This window comes from Saccostrea cucullata, unplaced genomic scaffold (genome assembly GCF_032062105.1).
Source record: "Saccostrea cucullata isolate Sc308-1 unplaced genomic scaffold, CSIRO_AGI_Scuc_v1 ctg940, whole genome shotgun sequence".
Classification (NCBI taxonomy): domain Eukaryota; kingdom Metazoa; phylum Mollusca; class Bivalvia; order Ostreida; family Ostreidae; genus Saccostrea; species Saccostrea cuccullata.
In genome coordinates, this window is record NW_026921347.1 from 151,384 (window position 1) to 173,050 (window position 21,667).

A 21,667-nucleotide genomic window follows, 5' to 3' on the forward strand; every position below is an offset into this window, starting at 1 on the left:
AAAAAAAAAACATTGTATGTACATGGACTCAACAATAAATGTCCATGGTGTTACTTACTTAAAAGTCGTAGTAAAATCATAATTAAAAAAAAAAAATCAGGTTTTTAGAATAACAATCTCAACATAGTGATAGAATTATTCTATTGAATCAAACTGAAGTTTCATAACAGAAAATTATCAGATAAAGTATTGCTGGAAGGTGTAAGTGTTGTAACTTTTGCCTATATCTTACATGTTTACTTAAAGCATACATCATTTACCTCAGCACAAAATACTTGCTTTGAAAATAAACTTAGTATTAGAAAACGACAGTATTGTGTTGCAAGTTTCGATAAAATTGTATAAAGATTTAGAACATAAATAATGGAAAAATGTGTTGGTAACACCAAGGATATTTGCATAACACAAAGGACATAAAGGTTACACTAAGGATATTTTGTGTAATACTTAGAAAGAAATAATAAAGTTGTTCCCCTTCCTTCCAAAAAGGATAGTAATGAAATTACCCTAGAGGTGAATATAAGAGTATATGGTTTTAAGATAAAAAATTGGCGGGGGATTTCTTTCATTATACATTTTGAGTCTGACTAGTAACACCAAGGATAAAACAGTAACGACATAGACATAACTATCCAATCATAAAGATATATGACAATAGAAAAATGAAATCAAATTGATATGCCCGAATAATAAATGATTACTATCACATGACTTTGAATCATTGATCAGTACTTGTTAGTGTATTTACATATCCAAGCAGAAGCTGTAACACCAAAGACAAAAAGTAACACAAAGGACATCTTTAAAAGATCCAAAGGTTTACATAAGTGAGTCTTAGATCAGCTAGAACTAATTTTTAATGAAGAAATAATTGTGAAACTAGAACATGTCCATGTATTTGTAAATGACCAGATTTCAAACATATAGAATGCATTGATCTTTTTATGGATTTTACATTTTCATGTCATTTATCTACAGCTAGCCTCTTTCCACAATGAGCTCTCTACATAATACACATCTACAAGATATGATTGTGACAATATTATTAAAACATTAGCAATGCTATACCAGCTTTAATCTTTTAGAGTTTTTGGCCTGTTAAAAAATAACATGGTTTTAGGTTCTGTCTAACCCTGTGCATACATTTAAGTTCATTTTGTCGGTATTTTTATCCAATCTCTCTTCCAAGGATCTGGTTTCTCTTCATCGGTAGTCTGATGTTCATTATTGAACTCCAATTGTTTCTCTTCCGGGGTGTCAGTCTTTTCAGTTTCTTTAGTCGGATTTCCTATCAGAAACTCGTGACTTTTTTCAATCTGTACTCTTTTTCATAGATATTTTTTCCGCCCTTTTTGTTCTTGTATCCACTGATCGTTTGCCAAACTTTCATTGTCAGTTCTTCAGGGTAACAATCCAACAAAGTGGCTTGAAATGTAGTGGCCTGCCACCATATCTGGCCTTGTCACAGGATGAAAAGCCAGGTTTCCCAAATTTGGAAACCCGATGGAAACATATGGGAATCGTGACATCAGTAGTTTCCATATAGTTTCCATTTTATGGAAACCACATAGTGGTTTCCACATAGATTCCCGACATGGAAACAATCAACCTGTGGTTTCCCGTAAGTTTCCCAAGATAGGAAACCATGGAAACATACCCCGGTGGTTTCCACATAGATTCCCGACATGGAAACAATCAACCTGTGGTTTCCCGTAAGTTTCCCAAGATAGGAAACCATGGAAACATGCCCCGGTGGTTTCCATATAGATTCCCGATATGGAAACAACCAACCTGTGGTTTCCCGTAAGTTTCCCAAGATAGGAAACCATGTAAACATGCCTTAGTGGTTTCCATACAGATTCCCGACATGGAAGCCACCAATGTATAGTTTTCCCCATGTTTCCCAGGCAGGGAAACTTTGAAAGTATATCTCAATACTAACCAACCTACCTTTTATTTTACAAAAAGTTAAATATTTAATTATCATATGTTACCATATTTTTACCAATTATAGAAATATTTCAAAAGTGTTTACATGCTGTATCAAAATAATTAACTTCAAACAGTTAAAATAACTAGATGTGTATTTCTGTGTGATTAATTTAATATTTCAGCACCGTGAACGCAATTCAATTTTAATTTAATTTTATTTAACTGAATTTTATTTAATTTAATTTAATTTTGAATTTGATTTATCACATAAGTTTTGGTAAACTCGTATAGAATGCGTGAAGTGGAATAGGAAAAAGTAAGTGCATGCAGTTATGTAGAAATCAATCATTCCGATCCCACTTTCTTGAAGCTGTCTATGATGAATGTTCCTTTGAAAAAATGGAAGAGCTAAGGAAGGGTACATTTAATGAAATTATTTACAGAAAAGGTTTACTAAAAAGATCGATTAAAAAGTAAATAAAGAAATATGTCAAGTTACGATTACTGATTAAGGACAGGTGAGACGTTCCTCAATAAAATAATTAATTTTTTTCCAATATTTTGCAATTGACATTGAAGAATTATTTTTACATAATTACATGTATTCACAAGACATCAAGGTACCTTACCAGGCATTTGTGTTAGATACCAGAGGTTGGCATATCTTATAAACCGGGGTAATTGGTCAGGAAAAAAATACTTCAATTGATTTGTCAAAATTACATTTTTAGTGTTTCAAGTTTTTAAATACAAGTTTAGAAATTGATAAAGATTTTGTTTTAATATGAATTAATATATTAATATAAACTGTTCAGATAAGAATCATTCATCGAATAGGCTAGGGGCTGAGTATTATCATACTAGTGTTTTACTATTAATAGTGAATATTGTCTTTTTTAATTTATTAAATCATTGTTTTTATTATTGGGGTGGGTGGGTTGCTTTTTATTTTTTTTCTTGAGAAGCCCCTCCCCCCAAAAAAAACGCTTTTGAAAAAGTCACTATGATCGGCCTGTGTAATTAGGGACACCTGTCCTCACGTGCCATATCAGGTGGAGACACGTGCCGCGAAGACACCTGTCACTGTGTATTTTTTGTATATTCTATGTGAATTGAGACGGTTTTGTACCTAAAGGGAACAATGGGCTGTTGTCGAGCATGTACACACACAGTCTCCGACCGAAAATTCTCTTAAATTTAGATGATGATTCGAATTTCTTTTATCATTTAAAAAATTGTATATTCCATAAATAAAGTTATACAAGAGAACATATTTATAAAATAACCTACATTTAAGAAGTTCAATGAAAGAACAAACTATTTAGAATTTTTATTTCAATTTTCATTACTGATTTAAAATAAAACTCTCCTCTTTAGAAATTAAATAATTTTCTATAGGTATTGAATAGATCTTAATTCTCGTCGTGTATAATTATATTAAATCAGAATGACGTTAATAGATCAATGTGAAATCAAAACTGTATTTAATATTGTTGATGGGTTTTTGTGTGAAATTTGTAATCTAACGTACTACAAAGACATTTATTAGATAAATGTTTATAATATAATTCATCACATAAAACGTTTTCCCCCCTTTTTTGTTTAAATATGTACGCAGATCTCCGTGTAGTAAACGCCTGCACTTTTCGCATGAAATTACAATGTAGGGTCCTAAATGCACATACATTATATTTAACAAACTAAAAAAATTTCAGCCAATTTTTTTTTCTCCAAAGGCCATTGCTCTAGATAAAGAAAAGTCTATAATATTTTGCATGATTTTGTTTTCCATAAGAACAATGCCTTTTAAAGTAGTGCATACTAAGGCAATCTATTAAAAGAATTAATTGCATAATTTATTCATTGTATAATTGTCACGATTGTATTTTTGTGCAGTTTTTGTTGATTTTATTCTATAAAGGTATGAAGTTTGTCAATACTCAAACAAACATTTCTTTATCTATGGTGTACACTACTTTATTTTTATTCGCCGACATGCTACTCTTTTTATAAAAAAAAAAACCTTGCGTGACTAATAGACTCGATCTTCAGGCCTGTAGGAAAGTAATTTCCGAAAGAGTAATAAACTAACCGGGATTTTATTTTTACTAGCATACCTTACCAGATTTCTTAACGAAAAAAAAAAAACATTAAAAGAAATACAGGGCGGGACCAGCTAAAGCTGTATGCATAAGTACAGCCCTGCACATCAACGAGTATAGATGAATTTCGACATAATCTTTCCCATGACTTCACTTATACCAATCACGACTAAAATATTGAATTAAAATACTGTTATATTTCCTGCCTTTGATGAGATGTTAGTTTTGTTCCAGCTAGAGATATAACTCTCCTAAGAAAAAGGTTTTCAACATTCTGATTCATTTAACAATTTTACGTGTTAAAATGATGTGGGAAATTTTTTTAGCTAAAGGCCAAGGAGTTTACACATGTTAAAGTACAATGTACATGTAGCAATTAGAGAAAAGTCTAGCAGGTCCACCAGTAATATTGAGAGCAGGCTCAAAATCTAATTAAACCCCGAAAAGGAGGGAGTTCAATTAGTAATTTAATCCCCCCCCCAAAAAAACACAACAATTTATTAGCAATGAATTAAACACCGAACTTTTCAATCATCACTATTGAAATAAAAAAACTGTTCTTGATAATCATATTATAATTGTAGCTTATTTTCATGCCTTTTTAAGGATTCCTGTGGAAAGTTCACAATAAAAAAAAATGTGCTTTTAAAAATTTAACATCTTTTGGTGTGACATTATAAATTCATAATCATACATGTAACAGTTAAAAGAGGCGGGGAGAGGTGTGTGTGTGTGGGGGGGTTACTTTCAGCAAGGACGGCCACTACCAACAACCAAGCCCCGAAACCCATATCCCGAAGGCAAATAAGTTGAGGTGTCAAACAAGAAACAATTTTTTTTTCTGCTCTTGCCTCATGTATTTAACCGCTTTTTTTCTAAATATACTAGGCCTACACATCATATCGGCAAAAATATTTAGGAGCCCCTCATTTTATTCCATGAAAAGGGGAAAACTTAATTAAATTCTAATATAAGATCTCATAATCACACTTAATCATAGTGAATGTAAACAGATTATATTTCCCATCCTGCATCGCTCTGTAGGCGCTTTATTTCATTGGTCAATTTCCCGAGGCGCCATTTTTGGAGGATCGAGAAGGACGAAGAAGAAGGTGTAAGCAGCTGGTAAATGTGAAAAGTTAAGATGGTTTCACCACCCAGTGTCTTTAAGACTGTGATAAATGCAATGGCCAAAGATGAAGGATTAGTGTACGTATATTTTTGTTAACTTTTTACGGTAAATAGTTGTAATATTTGGCAACAACAAATCTTCAATATCGGAGGCAACTTTTGTCCTGACGCCATTTTGAAAAGTTGGATACCTAAGTTTTAAATTGTTAAGTGTATATATTGCAGAAAGAAAGAGAGAGAGAGAGAGAGAGAGAGAGAGAGAGAGAAATTTGAGACGTTGATATAGCATAACTTATATTATGAAGGCACCGTGCATGTACATGCTGTATGTTGTAAATTTAACGTTTCGCCTTTTATCATGTTTATTAAAATGTATGCTCCATGTGTATGTTCTCTCTCTATATATAAATGAATACTTTTCGGAATTTAAAAAAAAAATATTTTAAACCCCGCTCAAATTATCCGGATGATAATAGTTACACCGAACATGGTTTCGTAATTAAATTCAGACTGTAGAACATCCGGTTTGAATACCACATGTGTTTTCTGACTTTTGGGAGCCAACTCTTGTTTTTTTGGAACTTACGACTTATGGCAAGGTATAAATTAAATATTTTTGGTTCAAAACTTTGATAAAAGCATCGATATTTTTACAAAAAGTGTCTTCAATCTCAGCTTATCCGATTATTCATGAAGGATATCCTCATCAGAACAGATTGTAGCGAATAGCATAACCCTTAATCATATGCATGACGATGATATGGAGGGAAAATATACATAAAAAAGTGAATGTAGGTGAAAGCCTGTCCTCTTTTCTGAAGAGATTAGGTTTGTTTTATTGTTTATTGAAATAGTTTTACTTTACTGCTCAAAAGATTTTTTTTTTTGTAATGTCTTACCTGTTGAGATGAAGATGTAAAAAAAGAAAATCCTAATAGTGAATTAATATTGATAGTATGTCATGAAATGCAAATGAATCATCAGCTTGAATTATCAGTTTTTTCACAATTATTGACCTGAGTAGGTCAATGTATACTATAGCGAATAATACATACTCCTTTCCATATCGCATCCTAGCCCGAGACACCAATTTCAGCCAGAGGGACAGAGACCCTAGGGCTGATATTGGTCGAAGGTCTGATACAGGATGTGATGTGGAAAAGGGTATGTTTCATTATGTTTATTACAAACTTGGTAATAAATTACAGAACACTTCAAGTTGAGAAGATCAAGAAAATAAGTAAATAATCATGCACAATAAAACTACTTACATACATGTACACGGTATTGTCTTACTGAACAGATTTAGCTGTCATTAGGTCAAAATTGCAAATAATAACATGCTTCTTATATCTGTATATACAGGTAACTCTTGATGGCTTGAACTTCGATTTCTTGGAAGTTCTTGATCGCTTGAATTGAGTCTCTTGTCCCGATTTTTTCCACTATATAACTAAGCAGATTTGCTCTTGATTTCTCGAACTCCTGATCTTTCGAAACCCTTGATCCCTTGAAGTCAAAATGCAGTCCCACTGTGCTGTGAATTTTACCCTTGATACCTCGAAGTGGCTGTGTGTATACCAAGTTATAATGGTCAAACTTTTGCCATAACTGTATATCTGTGTGTCTGTCTGAGTGTCTGTTGTCAACTTAAACCTTCACCATAACTTTAGAACTATACGAGATAGTGGCTTCATATTTACTTTAGTATGCATACTCCACTAATGAAGTGCTTTCAAATGGCAACAAGGACAATGATTATGTGTCAGTGATCTTGACTGTGACCTGTATGCTAAAAAAATTGCTTTTTCGAACTTTGTTGCTGTGTTTCACAAGTGCATCTTGTTTTGTTGGTCTCTGACCAGTAGAGCTTATGCGATAGTAAAGCGTCCGGCGTCCGTCAGTCTGTCTGCAAACACTACTCCTCCTTAAATTTTAGTCTGATTTCAATATAACTTGGCACACAAGTAGACTATACTAAGATACATAATTCTGTGCATCAGTTTTTGATAAGTACAAACCAGTAGAGCTACAATCTCGACAGAGACTTCTGGTTATTTTTTCTTCCATCCCGGTTGTTGCTAATGCTATTACATAATTAGTTTAAATTAGAATGCAATAGTACCTGGACATAATTTATCATTTCAGAGAGAAGAAAACTGTGTGACTTTAAAAGAAAACCAGTGAGATAAAATCATAGAAAATGTATGATGATTCAGGATGTGGTCATTTGGTAAGTGGTAATTCATTCATGATTCGTATGTATATGACAATTGCCTGAAAAAAAAGATTCTAAATTTTATTTAAATACTGAACTGTGGTATATCAGCTGTGAGCTACAAGAAGTTTTATGTAAAAGCTAGGGCTGAAACAATTTGCCCCCTCCATGTTATGTGTGTATTGCTATGATTGACATACAATCAGTTCTCTAATACATACACTTCAATAAAACTTTGTCGTCTCGAACCTGAATTGAACAGGAAAAAACCCTGAGATCTCTCCAAAAATTTGAATGAAAAAAAGGAAATGCTTATTAACTGATTTCTTGCTGGTCAGTATTTTGATTACTTAAAGGAAGCTCTAAAAACTGCACACTAAAGAGTTCTACTTTAACATCAGTTAGTTTTATGAAGTTAGAGTGATCTGCCCATAGATTAAGATTATGAAAAATGTTATTTTACAGTCAGTTAGATTATTTTTAATAGATTAAATTATTTTAAGAATTATTTAAAATCAAAAAAATAGGAAATTAATTATTTTCGTAAATTTTTCCAATGTAAGTAAACAGCAATGATTTCTGCTTACAGATAGTCCATTGTCTTTGAAAATTTCTTGGGGAAATGAGGCATATACCATATGTTCTAAATGAATAAAAAAGGCTCATTATGCACATATTTATATGAAATATGATAGATTTTTTTCTCTCCAAGGAATAATTTCTGCAAGTCACTAAGTTTTTAGAGTTTCCTTTATTTTAAAGATATTCAATGAAATTATTTGAAGTATTAAATTTTGGTAAATTTTATGATACTAAAAGGTTATATGGATGAAAAAACAGCATGCGTGTATGACAATAGGGCTTAAATTTTTAATGTCTCTTAATTTTTGAGTGACATTAAAACAGGAATTGTCATCACCAATAGACGAATTTCACATTCCTAAGAGTTTTCTCCAATTGTTGGCGTATCGCTCATTTTTCCCACTTTGTCCTTTGTAAGTTACTTGTTAATATTTTCAATCTTCAAAAATATTGGACAATTACAATCTGTATCTGTATTGGCAGAGTATGGGGGCAACATGAAAATCATATTGAATATGTTCATACTGATTTATTTCTAAGATATTGTCCCTCAAAGTTGATACAGTTAAAGACGGAAAACAGCGTCTTAAGCCGGTTGACCCCAGATCGACCCTGCAAAGGGGAATAACTTTTGTAAATGTGAAAATCCTTTATGGTGTATCATATAGATCTAAAACTGACTGAATTTTGATCAGCCAATTTATGAACATGATGAATGGATGTAAATAATGTTGGACAATATATGTAAAAAAAAAAATTAAATTACTTGTTTATATATACATTTGTGGTATCTCTCCCATTGAAGTTTATAAACTTGTTATTTATTTCTTAAATAAACTGAGCGTACATGCAATACCGGTATAAAATTACTCATAAGATGCATGTATACTTAAACCATGATAAAATCATATGTGTCCAATGCAGCATATGATAAATCATTAATATACAAGTACATGTGTATCTATACTGTAATACATATATATTGCATTATTTTTAGGTCCTGTTCTGTGGATGCCCTAAGACAGTGTCTACCCATCACTCCATCTGATATCACTTGTTCTGAGCATATTTCTCTCTCAAACTTAAACTACAGAGAGCCTGTGGATAGTGGATGAAGAGTGACCTTGGACCAATATTCTAGGTCAAAGGTCAGTATCAAGATCTACTGTATATCTTTATTTAAAATCGTAGTCCAGAGTATATTTCTCCCCTGCCTGGTGTAATCTAGCTTTTGTGCAATGGGGTGGACTCCGTGGAGGGTCTGCAATGATCTTCAACCAATTTCTAGGTCGAATATCAAAATAAAAAAAAATCTCTCCCAAATATTTTTGTTATTATAAAGAGTATGTTTTCTCTCAAACTAATCAAACTTAAAGCAGGGTTCTTAGTATGAGATACATGTAGTAATATATTCTCAATGACATAATAAGGCTGAAAACATTATTTATATTAGGCCTCAAATAAAATATTGTTTGTTTGCAGTTGCCGACCGACCCACTGAAAATGCACCCGACCCAAACTTTTTTTTAGCCATTTTGTAATATTTTTTTTCTCTCCAATTTTTCAGGATATTAAAACTGTTTCATTTTCAATTTTTTTCTTTATCAATCATACCAAGAGTGCAACTTATTCATGTAAAGTAGGCCTATGAAAAACTTTATTTTATGTTATCTAACAAAGATCTGGAAATATTTTTTTTTTCAAAAAAAAAAAAAATTGCCTACCTACCTACTCAGACTAAAAATTATAGGTCGGCAACTGCAAACAAAGAATTTTTTAAGCTTGGCCTTTTGTTATTTTTTTTTCACTTATCATAAAGCATTAAATATTAAAGAGATACATTAAAAGCTGAAATCATATGTATCATGGTCATGGAAAGTAATTATTGATATTGGTATATTAAAGGACATTGACTGATCTTTCAGATTTCTAAGTTATATTCAAGTATTATAATTCTGACATCATATAATAATTTTGTATGAATATTGCAGATCAAAGGTGATGTGAAGAAAACCAGGAAACTGATGTTGAAAGAAGTACTTAATGACCCTTATGAATGGACTTAAATGTGAAAGACTGTTCCATTGTTTATCTAAGATATATGGATTTATTTAATATTTTGATATCATTGAAAAATTCAGTTACAGTTTTTGTACATCAAATGAATTATTAAACATATAAAATGGTAATGCTTTTTTCTTTTACATGTAATAAATTTTTTTGATAGATTTTTAAAAGAATACACATTATTTCACATTGCTTCCTTTAGAAAAGTTAGGGAATCTTGAAGTTTCCCAGTAATTTCCACCAGGAATGGGACTCCAGATAATTCCACCAAGTTTCCGCCACACAGAAAGTGTTACACAAGTTCCATATAGTTTCCTGAGTCAAGGAAACTGTAGGAATCATAAGGTTTCACGAGCTTCCATGTAGTTTCCCATAAAAGAAAACCTTAAGATTCCATCAAGTTTCCATTCCACGGAAACCACTACGCTCATATTCCATATGGTTTCCTGAGTCGAGGAAACTTTAGGAATCGTGAGGTTTCCCGAGCTTCCATGTAGTTTCCCGTATAAGGAAACCTAAAGATTCCATCAAGTTTCCATTCCACGGAAACCACTACGCTCCGATTCCATATGGTTTCCTGAGTCATGGAAACTTTAGGAATCGTGAGGTTTCCCGAGCTTCCATGTAGTTTCCCGTAAAAGGAAACCTAAAGATTCCACCAAGTTTCCATTCCACGGAAACCCCCTACGCTCCGATTCCATCAAGTTTCCTGATTCTGGAAACCAGTGGAATCTTCAGGTTTCCCATTATGGGAAACTACTTGGATTTTCGGTAAACTTCAGGTTTACAGAGGTTTCCGTGGTTCGGGATACCTTATGGAATCGGAGCGTAGGGGGTTTCCGTGTCACGGAAACTTGGCGGAATAACCTAGCATCCGCTACGGAAACCACTGGGAAACATGATGTAAACTTGAGGTTTCCATGTGGTTTCCATAAAGCTTCCCATGATGGGAAACCACTTTTTTCACCCAGTGTGTTGTTGTCCAATGCTGCCTCGATTATATAATCTTCACCACCACTTTCCAAAAGCTTATGTACATCCAAGGTTAAAAACTTCTTTCAGCACCAACTTTTACAGGATGTAGAACACAGTCCTGAGGGATTTCAGTTAGACACAAATCTGAAGAACATCCTCAACTAAATGCAAAACTGTATTCTATGGTAATGACTGGTACATTGTCTCCTTAAAAACATCTTTTAAAATCCGTTTAGATCAGTTATGAACAATTTGTGACTTTTTCATCTAAGGGTTTACATGATTAAAGGATTTTAAATGCATTTGCAAAGAAATGTTCCGTATCTGATATAACTTTAAAGGTATTTGCAATTCAATGATATAAATCTATCTTTTACGTCTTGGATTCTATTGGCTTCATTGCAACTTTTTAATGTGTCTTGTTTACATCATTTCATCAAGAGAACATAACTAGAATCCTCAGACTGAGGACAACAAATCATATTCTGCCTTATTTCACATATTCCCTTGTGTTACCTAAAACTTCCTTTGTGTTACCATTTTTAACCATCATTTATTTTTAGCACTTCATTATTTTATTGTTACTTTAATTGCAATATCCCATCACAATTGTTTTCTGCAATACAATGAACACAATTACCACTCCATATGCAATACGCTTGTTCCATTTTTCTATCTTTAATCCTTGCTGTGTCCCTTGAGTAACTGAATTTGTCTATGGTGTTACCATAGGTTACTTTAAAGAGCATAAAAGGGGATATGATTGTATTACATAATGAATTTTGATATTTCAATTTATTCAAAAGGAATAAAAGTTGTATATTTTCCTACAGAAACAAAAGAACAAGCAATAGTATATTAATAACTTAAATATTTAATCGTTTTTAAATCCATTGTTTTACCAAACATTGTCCTTTGTGTTGCTCAAATTATTTATTGAATTAATTTATAGCTCATGGAAACATAATATGAAAAATAAATGCCAATTTGATAAAAATATTTCTGTTATTTTATATTGTAATAAACTTTACACAAATGTTGTATTAAAATTGGCAATTTACAGGGTTTTTTTTTCAATTGGTCCACGGAGTTACCCAATTCTGTCCTTTGCATAACCAAGACTGCAAAATCATATGATTTTCAAATGGTAAAAACATTTAGTAAATAATTTGGCATTTAAAAAAAAAATTAGTTACCGATTAGCTTTAAATAAGGGAGGAAAATAAAACATACGACTCCAACTTGCATCCTTTTTAATTATTTTCTATGTAAATTGTCCATGGAGTTATTAGATACGTCCTTAGAGTAACTTTTCTTGCAGTAACAAAATGGACAGTAACACCAGGGAATTATTATATACATAATTGGAATTATAAAAGCAATAGCTGACTTATGAACATAAAGCACAGCTCCTAGATGATAGGTATTATGTTATAAACTTGCTCAATGCATCAAAGAAATGGTAAATTAATTTATCCTCACAATATCTAAGTAACTCCTAGGACTCAAAAATAAATTATTATTGCAATCAAACTTGCCTTCAACCACATATTGTGCCTATGGTATAAAAGATCTGTGTTAAGTGTCTCATGATATTTTGGCGGGAACAAGATCAAAAGAAGAAGGCTGATAGTGAAGAGTTTCTTAAGGAAAGATAACTGTTACAGATAACTTTTTGTCCTGGTTACTCCAAGGACACGGCAAAAATAACACACACTTACCATTAAAAAAAATCATATTCTTACTCTTTTTCAATCACATTTTAGCATGCATTTAGACAGTATTAAACATGTACAACACAATAAAGGTCATTTTACACTGCTTAATTACATTTACTACATCAATAATGAAGTCAAACATCCGGCGAAATCACAAGCAATTCTCTCTAATTTAACTCAGGTTGAAGGACTTTTTTCAGTATTCAAACCAATTTTTAATCGCACTTAATTTTTTTCTACACTTATAGATTGATGTTAAATTCATCGGGTAAAAAAAAATTTGATTTTATTGCAATATTTTCAAAAAAGCTTGTATAACAGGAGTTTGGACATTTTTTGAAAATGACCCATAAGCACTGCAAAAATTTAAAATATGTCCATCAGTGTTTAGTATGAACAATGAAAACTGGATACATTTAACAATTATAACATCTCCAAGCAGTAAAATTTCTGAACGATTTAGACACTTAGATGTACATGTCTTTTGAGGATACCAAGTTTCTGAAGACAAGCAATTACTCGTTCTTACAAGTTTGTTTGAAAAAGTTAATTGCTGTTTGAATAAAAAATGCCTGGAGGAAGACAAAATTACTTATTATAATATTTGAGTGAAGGTGCATAAGGTACACTGTCTACGTTTTCGACAAAAATATTTAAACTTTCATGGCTTTGGAGGTAAACATACATAGTGATTGTCAATTAAATCAATGCACTCTTGTCCCTTTTTGGAAATCAATATCGTTCTAAAATTGTTAAAGATTTTGGATCTATTCAAGTAATTATCAACAGGATACTTGCTTTAAAGGTTTTAAAAAGAAGGAAATTTAATATTTAAATTAGCCGACAAGGATATCTTCGGTTAAAGAACACTTGTAGTGGTGATGACAGGCAGAGATGAACAATTTTCTTTTTCTTTTTTTTTAAATATGTTGAAAAAAAAGAGAAAAAAATATACCATTTATACAAAACACAGAGAGTAGAATATCAATGATGTCCATTTGCCAAAGTGCTCAGCCTTAATTACTTTGACCCCATTTTTCATTTGAGCGGATTTATAAAAAAAACATCCACTTTATTTTAATGAAAATATCGTATCCATATTATTGTGCATCATCTACGTTTTAAGTAAACAGAGTTGAATCCATGCAAAGCTGGGATGAACGAAACTGATTCTTCTAATATATTTTTGCTAATTTGAATTTTTTTATTTTCTGAACACAAATTTTACCGTATTTTTCTTCTTATTTCAGTGATCGGGAGGTCGTGAGTTTAAATCTCGGCCGCAACTGACCTAAGTCGATAAAAAATTAGTAAGGACTGTTTCTTCGACATGCGCTCGGCACTTGAACTGAAAGTTGGGTGTCCTTCGGATGTCGCGGCAGACGCTGGCACGATAAAGAACCTTCACTGCTCAATGGCCCTGAGTGCCGAGTAAAGGTCAAAATTTGAAGCCTTTCACCGGTATATGGTAACGTTTCTACATCATTGACTGTTACTTCGCCAAGCGCACCGCAATAAAAGTTAAAGTCATGAGTCTTTCGGATATGACCTTAAAAACGTAGGTCCCGTGTCACGGTAGGCGTTGCCACGATAAAGAACCCTCACTGCTCAATGGCCCTCAGTGCCAGGTATTGGTCAAATTTGAAGCCCTTCATCAGCATACGGTGACGTCTCCATATGAGTAAAAAATTCTCTCGAGAGGGACGTTAAGCAATATACAATCGATCAATCAATCTTGGAACACTATTTTTTTTCCGTAATATAATGTGGTCATTACCTTTCCTATCAACCCTCGTATATCATTAAGTTAAAATGAAAAGATTTTTTTACTTGTCTTCGTCATGATAATTGAAATAAGAATGAACATACTGGATACCAATGCCCTGTTAGAAACATGTGAAAGGCTGGAAACATTGAAATCATGGCCGCATAAAACTTCATCTGAGTGATTTTCTTCAAAGGAACATGAATGTTTTCAAGGATTTTAGTATGATATCTATTTGCCAGAAGAGAGAGATGAATTGACTTACCAAAAACCATACCGTCAATTAATTTTATTCATATATAATATTCATAATTTAACCCAAGGGTCTCAAGAAAACAGTTTCCTGGTTCCGACAAAACGCATAGTCAACAAATGTATAATATTATGAAAGACAATGATCTTAGTGGTACAATTCAAAGCAGACGTTTCGGAAAACATCAAATAAAACACTTATTCTTCATTTCACTTTAGATGTTTTCAAGTCGGTGTGTTACATGTACTTTAAAAAAATATTTTAATTACCAAAAATTCAATACCAAAATATAGTTTAGATATTGTGTAGCAGAATGTGACAATAACACTGTGCGTACCATTTATGACCGCTTAGTTTGGATTTAAAATTATATGTTCATGTTCGGGCGAGGGGGGGTTTTGGCAGGGAAATGAGTTGTGCAATGGGCCGGTGTAACGACGAAAATTGACCCCTGTAGAATATTGACCATCGGGTCATTTTTCTACGTAGATAAATGACCCAGGGCAGTATTCTACATGTAAGGTAATTTTTCGACCGTGGAAAAACATTCAAGACCCTCAATTCCACGACTTCACAAACGTTGAAAAATGACCCCCATTGAAATTTGACCCACTACTTTTTTATACAATAAAAACTTATATTTGTGTCCCCTGTTATTTTTTTTTATACTTTCAAATGTAAGGAGTGGATTTTTTTTATGTACTTAACTTAACTACTTTATTCTTTTCCAACATATATTTGAGTGCATATCTGAATATTTATTTTATCGTGCAGAATCCTGCATGAATATTAATTCATCGAGGAACGTAAATTTATGATAATATTTTTTTGTGTCTTTTATCATTCAAAGGTTTTATTCCAAAAATGGCATGATATGTTTCTGATAAACATAAACTTGTAGGGAGGCCTCTGAAATGAGATTTTATTAGACACTAACTTTGCAAACACAAATGAATGCTTAGTCTATTATGCCTTTACTTTGATATATATTCTAGCACATGATCGTAACACCGGAACCCCTCCTAGGGCCATGCATTCACAATTTTGGAAGAGGCAGCTTTATTCAACATAACTATGTACTTGCTTAGTTCATTAAATACCTAGGAGCAGAGAATTTTTTTTTAAAGAATTAATGAATTTTTCACTATATAATCAATAAAGCCCCGTCCTATTCCCAGAATCCCCACCCTAGGGGTCATGAAATTTATAATTTTGGAAGAGGCATCCTTACTCATTAACTATAGCTATGTAAATACACGTAGATCACTGGTGTAATACTCAGGAGCATAGTAAAAGATTTTCAAAGAATTTATTCCATATATAAAAAAGAACCTTCTACACACATAATAAAGATTAATCCATCAAACCTTTATATCCATATTGGCATATTTTATTTGCTTCAGTATACATGTACATGTATACATTTAATGATTCTACAAATTCAGGCACGGGGATCCGACACCCCCCCCCCCCCCGACCCCCGAACTGGTTTACTTTTTCCCTAAGCGGGGGACACAAATTCTCTGAAGTAGCTTGTTCAACTTAAGTCAGGGGGATTCTACACCCCCCCACCCCGAACTGCGCGTGGTTTACTTTTTCCCTAAACGGGGGACACCAATTCTCTGAATTAGCTTGTTATAAGAAGTTTGAAACTTCATTCAAAGAAAACCAAATATTTTTTTTTTAATTTTCTAGGCAAGTGCAAGTGTTATTTAAGTTTAAAAGCTTTCAGGAATGAGCACTTCAAATCATAAGGCTGTTTTATATTACCGATATGTATTCGGCAAACGAATGCATTAGAAATGACAAGGGGTCATTATTCTACGGAGTCATTTTTCTGCAATGAACACGGAGAAAAACGACCCCAAGGCCATAATTTCTACAAAAAGTGTGTAATGTTTCTACATAGAATATTGTCCAGAGGGTCAATATTCTACGGGTCACTTTTCGTCGTTACACTGGCAGTTACTCTAGTATGGCCTTATTTCTTAGGGCTCTTCCTGATAACAAACACATGTATACATGTACGTATGAAATCGGAAATTACGCTAAACGAGGAATATGTATATTATGAATTTCCTAACGATTGAAATAATTTACATTGAACGACAATAAACAGAAACCGGTTGGATATGGCTACAGCCTCCAAACTGTTAAAAGTAAAAAAAAAAAATACATTGTGGGAAACGCGTGGGATAAAGTCGGCAGTTAACCCGGCCTCCAAACTGAAAAAAAATATTATTGTATAAAGAGGAATTAAACAAGAGTTTCAACTGACAGGTATTGAAAGCAAGTATAAGTGATACGCTACAATCGACAATCAACACTGATAGATGAAATGCTTTGGTGTTGTTGACATAACATCAAGAAAACAAATAATAATAAAAAACATAATGTTTGTACTAGTGATTCAATACTCCCCGGAAATACACACTCCACCCTCTTTGGTCTAACAATTGACTAACTAGATGCTGTCATGAGACAGTAATACCCGCACTAAGGTGTTTGCCTCTAAATACACGCTCCTACATATTGGGCGGCTTTCCAAGGAAAAAGTCAAAATAATTCTATATAATTTACATGTATTCATCAAATTAAGTATGAAATTTTCCCTGTGACCTATAACTCAGAACCTCTTATATTTATTTTAGATGCTTAATTCATTATATACCAGTTTGAATTCTATTAATGATGTAAATTAGATTTTGATAAATGTTTTGCTCATAATAGGACCTTTTTAAATTTACTAATCCCCCCTCGACACCACAATCACACAGCACATACTTTTTGGAATAGGCTAGATGGAAAAGTTTTGTTAAAACATCGTTTGTTATGAATTAATTTAAAATTTGTTCTTGTACTAACATGTTAACATGTAAATTCTACATCACATCACGTTGCGTCACCCATTATCATATTTTTAGATTAAAATCCATTCGGCACACCTCGGCCAATTCCCACTTCATCTGCGAAGGTTACGGAATCGACGGCACGAAGGTTTGCCGAATAGAATAGCATTAGAACATGCTGCAGTCTGGTGTGCATTGGATTAATTCATTTTGTGTTATAATTGGATTATATATATTTCATGCAGTTGACAAGACCTATGGAGGTCGGTAAGTACAAGTTTAAGTATATAGTGGGGGGTATAATAAACCCAAACGATTAGGTTAAAGTTCAAAAAGGGTCAAACATCATCGCATGCCACACTAGACGAATTTCATATTGTAAAGTTATCTCCCGTTGTCGATCAGATGTGACATTCAGTTACTGCCAATACTGGTGCGGATCCAGAATTTTTTTCGGGAGTAGGGAGGGGGGTTCACATCTCATTCGAAAAATTCCAGCCCAGAATTTCCTGACAACCAGGAGAAAAAAAACTGAAAACAAATAAACAAAATAAAAAACAATGATAGTGGGGTCAATGTTTTCTAAGTTAGGGGGAGGATGTCCAAAGTCATTTTTTATTTGCTTCATTAAATAGTCTTGTTTAAATAACAAAGAAAATTCCAGGGGGTAGGGGGGGTCCAATCTCCCTACCCACTTCCTGTTCCTGAAATAACAATCTATTTTGTGATTCCAATTAAATAGTATATTTTTTTCCATTTGACTAACTATACATATTTTGTTTCTTGTGTTTATATTATGTCTATTTGTCTGCAGAAATTATAACCTTGCCCATAAGTTTTAAGTGGGATGGGCTATATAAATGGCTTCCACATTTTATAGGTTTATTTCTTGTGACAATTAAGACCTTTTATTTGGGTACCATTGATTTTTACCTCTGATTGCTTGACCTAGGATACACATTTTTACAAGAAAAATACCAAACTTTAAACTTGGCCTAAATTTTGATCAGTAGGTGCTAGGGCTTTCATGCTTAACATGTGTCTTCATTGTGAACTGTATATATAAATATGTTTGACCTTGACCCTAGAGTTTGACCACTTAAAAAAATTAACCTTGGCAATTAACTTTTGAACAGGAAGTACTAGGAATTACTTATTTCACATGTGCATTCCTTGTGACAAGACTTTCTTCTGATACCAACAATTTGAACCCTTTGACCTTGACCTTTGAGTTTGACATATATTTGAGAAACTTCAACCTTCGCCATAGGCTTCCATACAGGGACATCAGTGTTTCACAAGCACATCTTGTCTTCATTATTATTTGATGGTGTCTCCATATGAGGGAAAAATTCCCGAGAGAGATGTATTCACAACAAACAAACAAATTACTAAAGAAAATATAAAACATGAATATGTTGGTCATGCATATCTCTGCATGAAAAAAACAGCTTTTCAAACACTGCAACCATATTGTAACCCTTTCAAAACACTCATTTGAGCTTTTCTGGTTTCCTTATCATATAACGTCTGTCGTGACGTGTCGTCCATCTGTTTGTCTGAAAACTTTTTACATTTTTAACTTCTCTAGAACCACTGGGCCAATTTTACCCAATTCATATAGAAATATGTACATTTGTATGTCAGAATGTCCATCTATCTCAATAAATTTAACCTTGGTCAACACGGTCATATCTACTGAATGAGAAGAGACAAGGCATTCATATTAAACTTATTTACTAGTATTTACCTGTGAGAATGGCATGGTTTTTTTTTTACATATGACCTAGATGTTTGACCTACTTGCAAAAAAATTAAATTGTTATAAATTCATCATTTTTAAAGAGAAAAGTTAGGGCATTCATATTATAATGCATGTATATTATTACCTATGATAAGACCTTTCCAAATGAATCATGACTTTTACTCTGTGACCTTGACCTTGAAGCCTAACCTACTTTTCAAAAATGTTGCATTTGCTTATAACTTTTGATTGAGATGAGATATGACTCTCACATTTGACATGTACGTTAATTACTCATAAGAATTCAAGGTGTTTCCCAGCATGCGATGCTTTTATACCCCTTGATGTTGATGTTTTACATAATTTTCAAAATATTTAAATCTCCTAAAAGATGATTAGGCTTCTGAGTAACATTAAGGAGGACTTCAGGAAAGACAGGACTTTTTGCTCAAAAAACGTCATTTTTCCACCCCCATTTGACTCCCCGGGGAAAAGACAAAATTACGAAACTTCACTGCACATCTACCTGACACCACCAACCATCTCCCAAAAGATGATTAGGCTACTGTGTAAAATGTAGGAGAAGTTCAGGGAAGACGGGGCTTTTTGCATAAAAATGTCATTTTGTTTTTACACCCATTTGACCCCCTGGGGCAAAATCAAAATTCCGAAACCTTACTGCACATCTACATGACACCACCAACCATCTCCCAAAAGGTGATTAGGCTGCTTAGTAAAATGTAAGAGAAGTTCAGGGAAGACGGGGCTTTTTGCATAAAAAACATCATTTTTCGACCCACATTCGACCCCCCGGGGCAAAATCAAAATTACGAAACCATACTGCACATCCACATGACCCCACCAACCATCTCCAAAAAGATGATTAGGCTGCTGAGTAAAATGTAACAGGAGTTCGGGGAAGACAGGGTTTTTTGCATAAAAAACGTCATTTCGACCCTCATTTGACCCCCCCAGGGCAAAATCTAAATTCCGAAACCTTACTGCACATCTGCCTGACACCACCAACCATCTCCCAAAAGATGATTAGGCTAACGTAAAAATGTAGGAGAAGTTCAGAAGTTCAGGGAAGACAGGGCTTTCTGCATAAAAACGTCATTTTTTGACCTTCATTTGACCCCCTGGGGCAAAATCGAAATTCCGAAACCTTACTGCACATTTACATGACACCACCAACCATCTCCCAAAAGGTGATTAGGCTACTGTGTAAAATGTAAGAGGAGTTCAGGGAAGACGGGGCTTTTTGCATAAAAAACATCATTTTTCGACCCACATTTGACCCCCCGGGGCAAAATCAAAATTACGAAACCTTACTGCACATTTACATGACCCCACCAACCATCTCCCAAAAGATGATTAGGCTGCTGAGTAAAATGTAAGAGGAGTTCAGGGAAGACGGGGCTTTTTGCATGAAAAAACGTCATTTTTCGACCCCCATTTGACCCCCCCCGGGGCAAAATCAAAATTCCGAAACCTTACTGCACATCTACCTGACACCACCAACCATCTCACAAAAGATGATTAGGCTAATGAGTAAAATGTAGGAGAAGTTAAGGGAAGACGGGGCTTTTTGCATAAAAACGTCATTTTTTGACCCTCATTTGACCCCCCGGGGCAAAATCAAAATACCGAAACTTTACTGCACATCTACATGACACCACCAACCATCTCTCAAAAGGTGATTAGGCTGTTGGGTAAAATGTAAGAGAAGTTCAGGAAAGACGGGACTTTTTGCATAAAAAACATCATTTTCGACCCACATTTGACCCCCGGGGGCAAAATCAAAATTACGAAACCTTACTGCACATCTACATGACACCACCAACCATCTCCCAAAAGATGATTAGGCTAATGTGTAAAATGTATGAGGAGTTCAGGGAAGACGGTGCTTTTTACATAAAAACGTCATTTTTCGACCCCCATTTGACCCCCCGGGGCAAAAACAAAATTCTGAAACCTTACTGCACATCTATATGACACCAACAACCATCTCTTAAAAGATGATTACGCTGCTGAGTAAAATGTAAGAGAAGTTCAGGGAAGAAGGGGCTTTTTGCATAAAAAAACTGTAAATCATTTTTCGACCCACATTTGACCCTCTGGAGCAATTACGAAACCTTACTGCACATCTACATAACCCCACCAACCATCTCCCAAAAGATAATTAGGCTTCTGAGTAAAATGTAAGAGGAGTTCAGGGAAGACAGGGCTTTTTGCATGAAAAAACGTCATTTTTCGACCCACATTTGACCCCCCGGGGAAAAATCTAAATTCCGAAACCTTACTGCACATCTACCTGACCCCACCAACCAT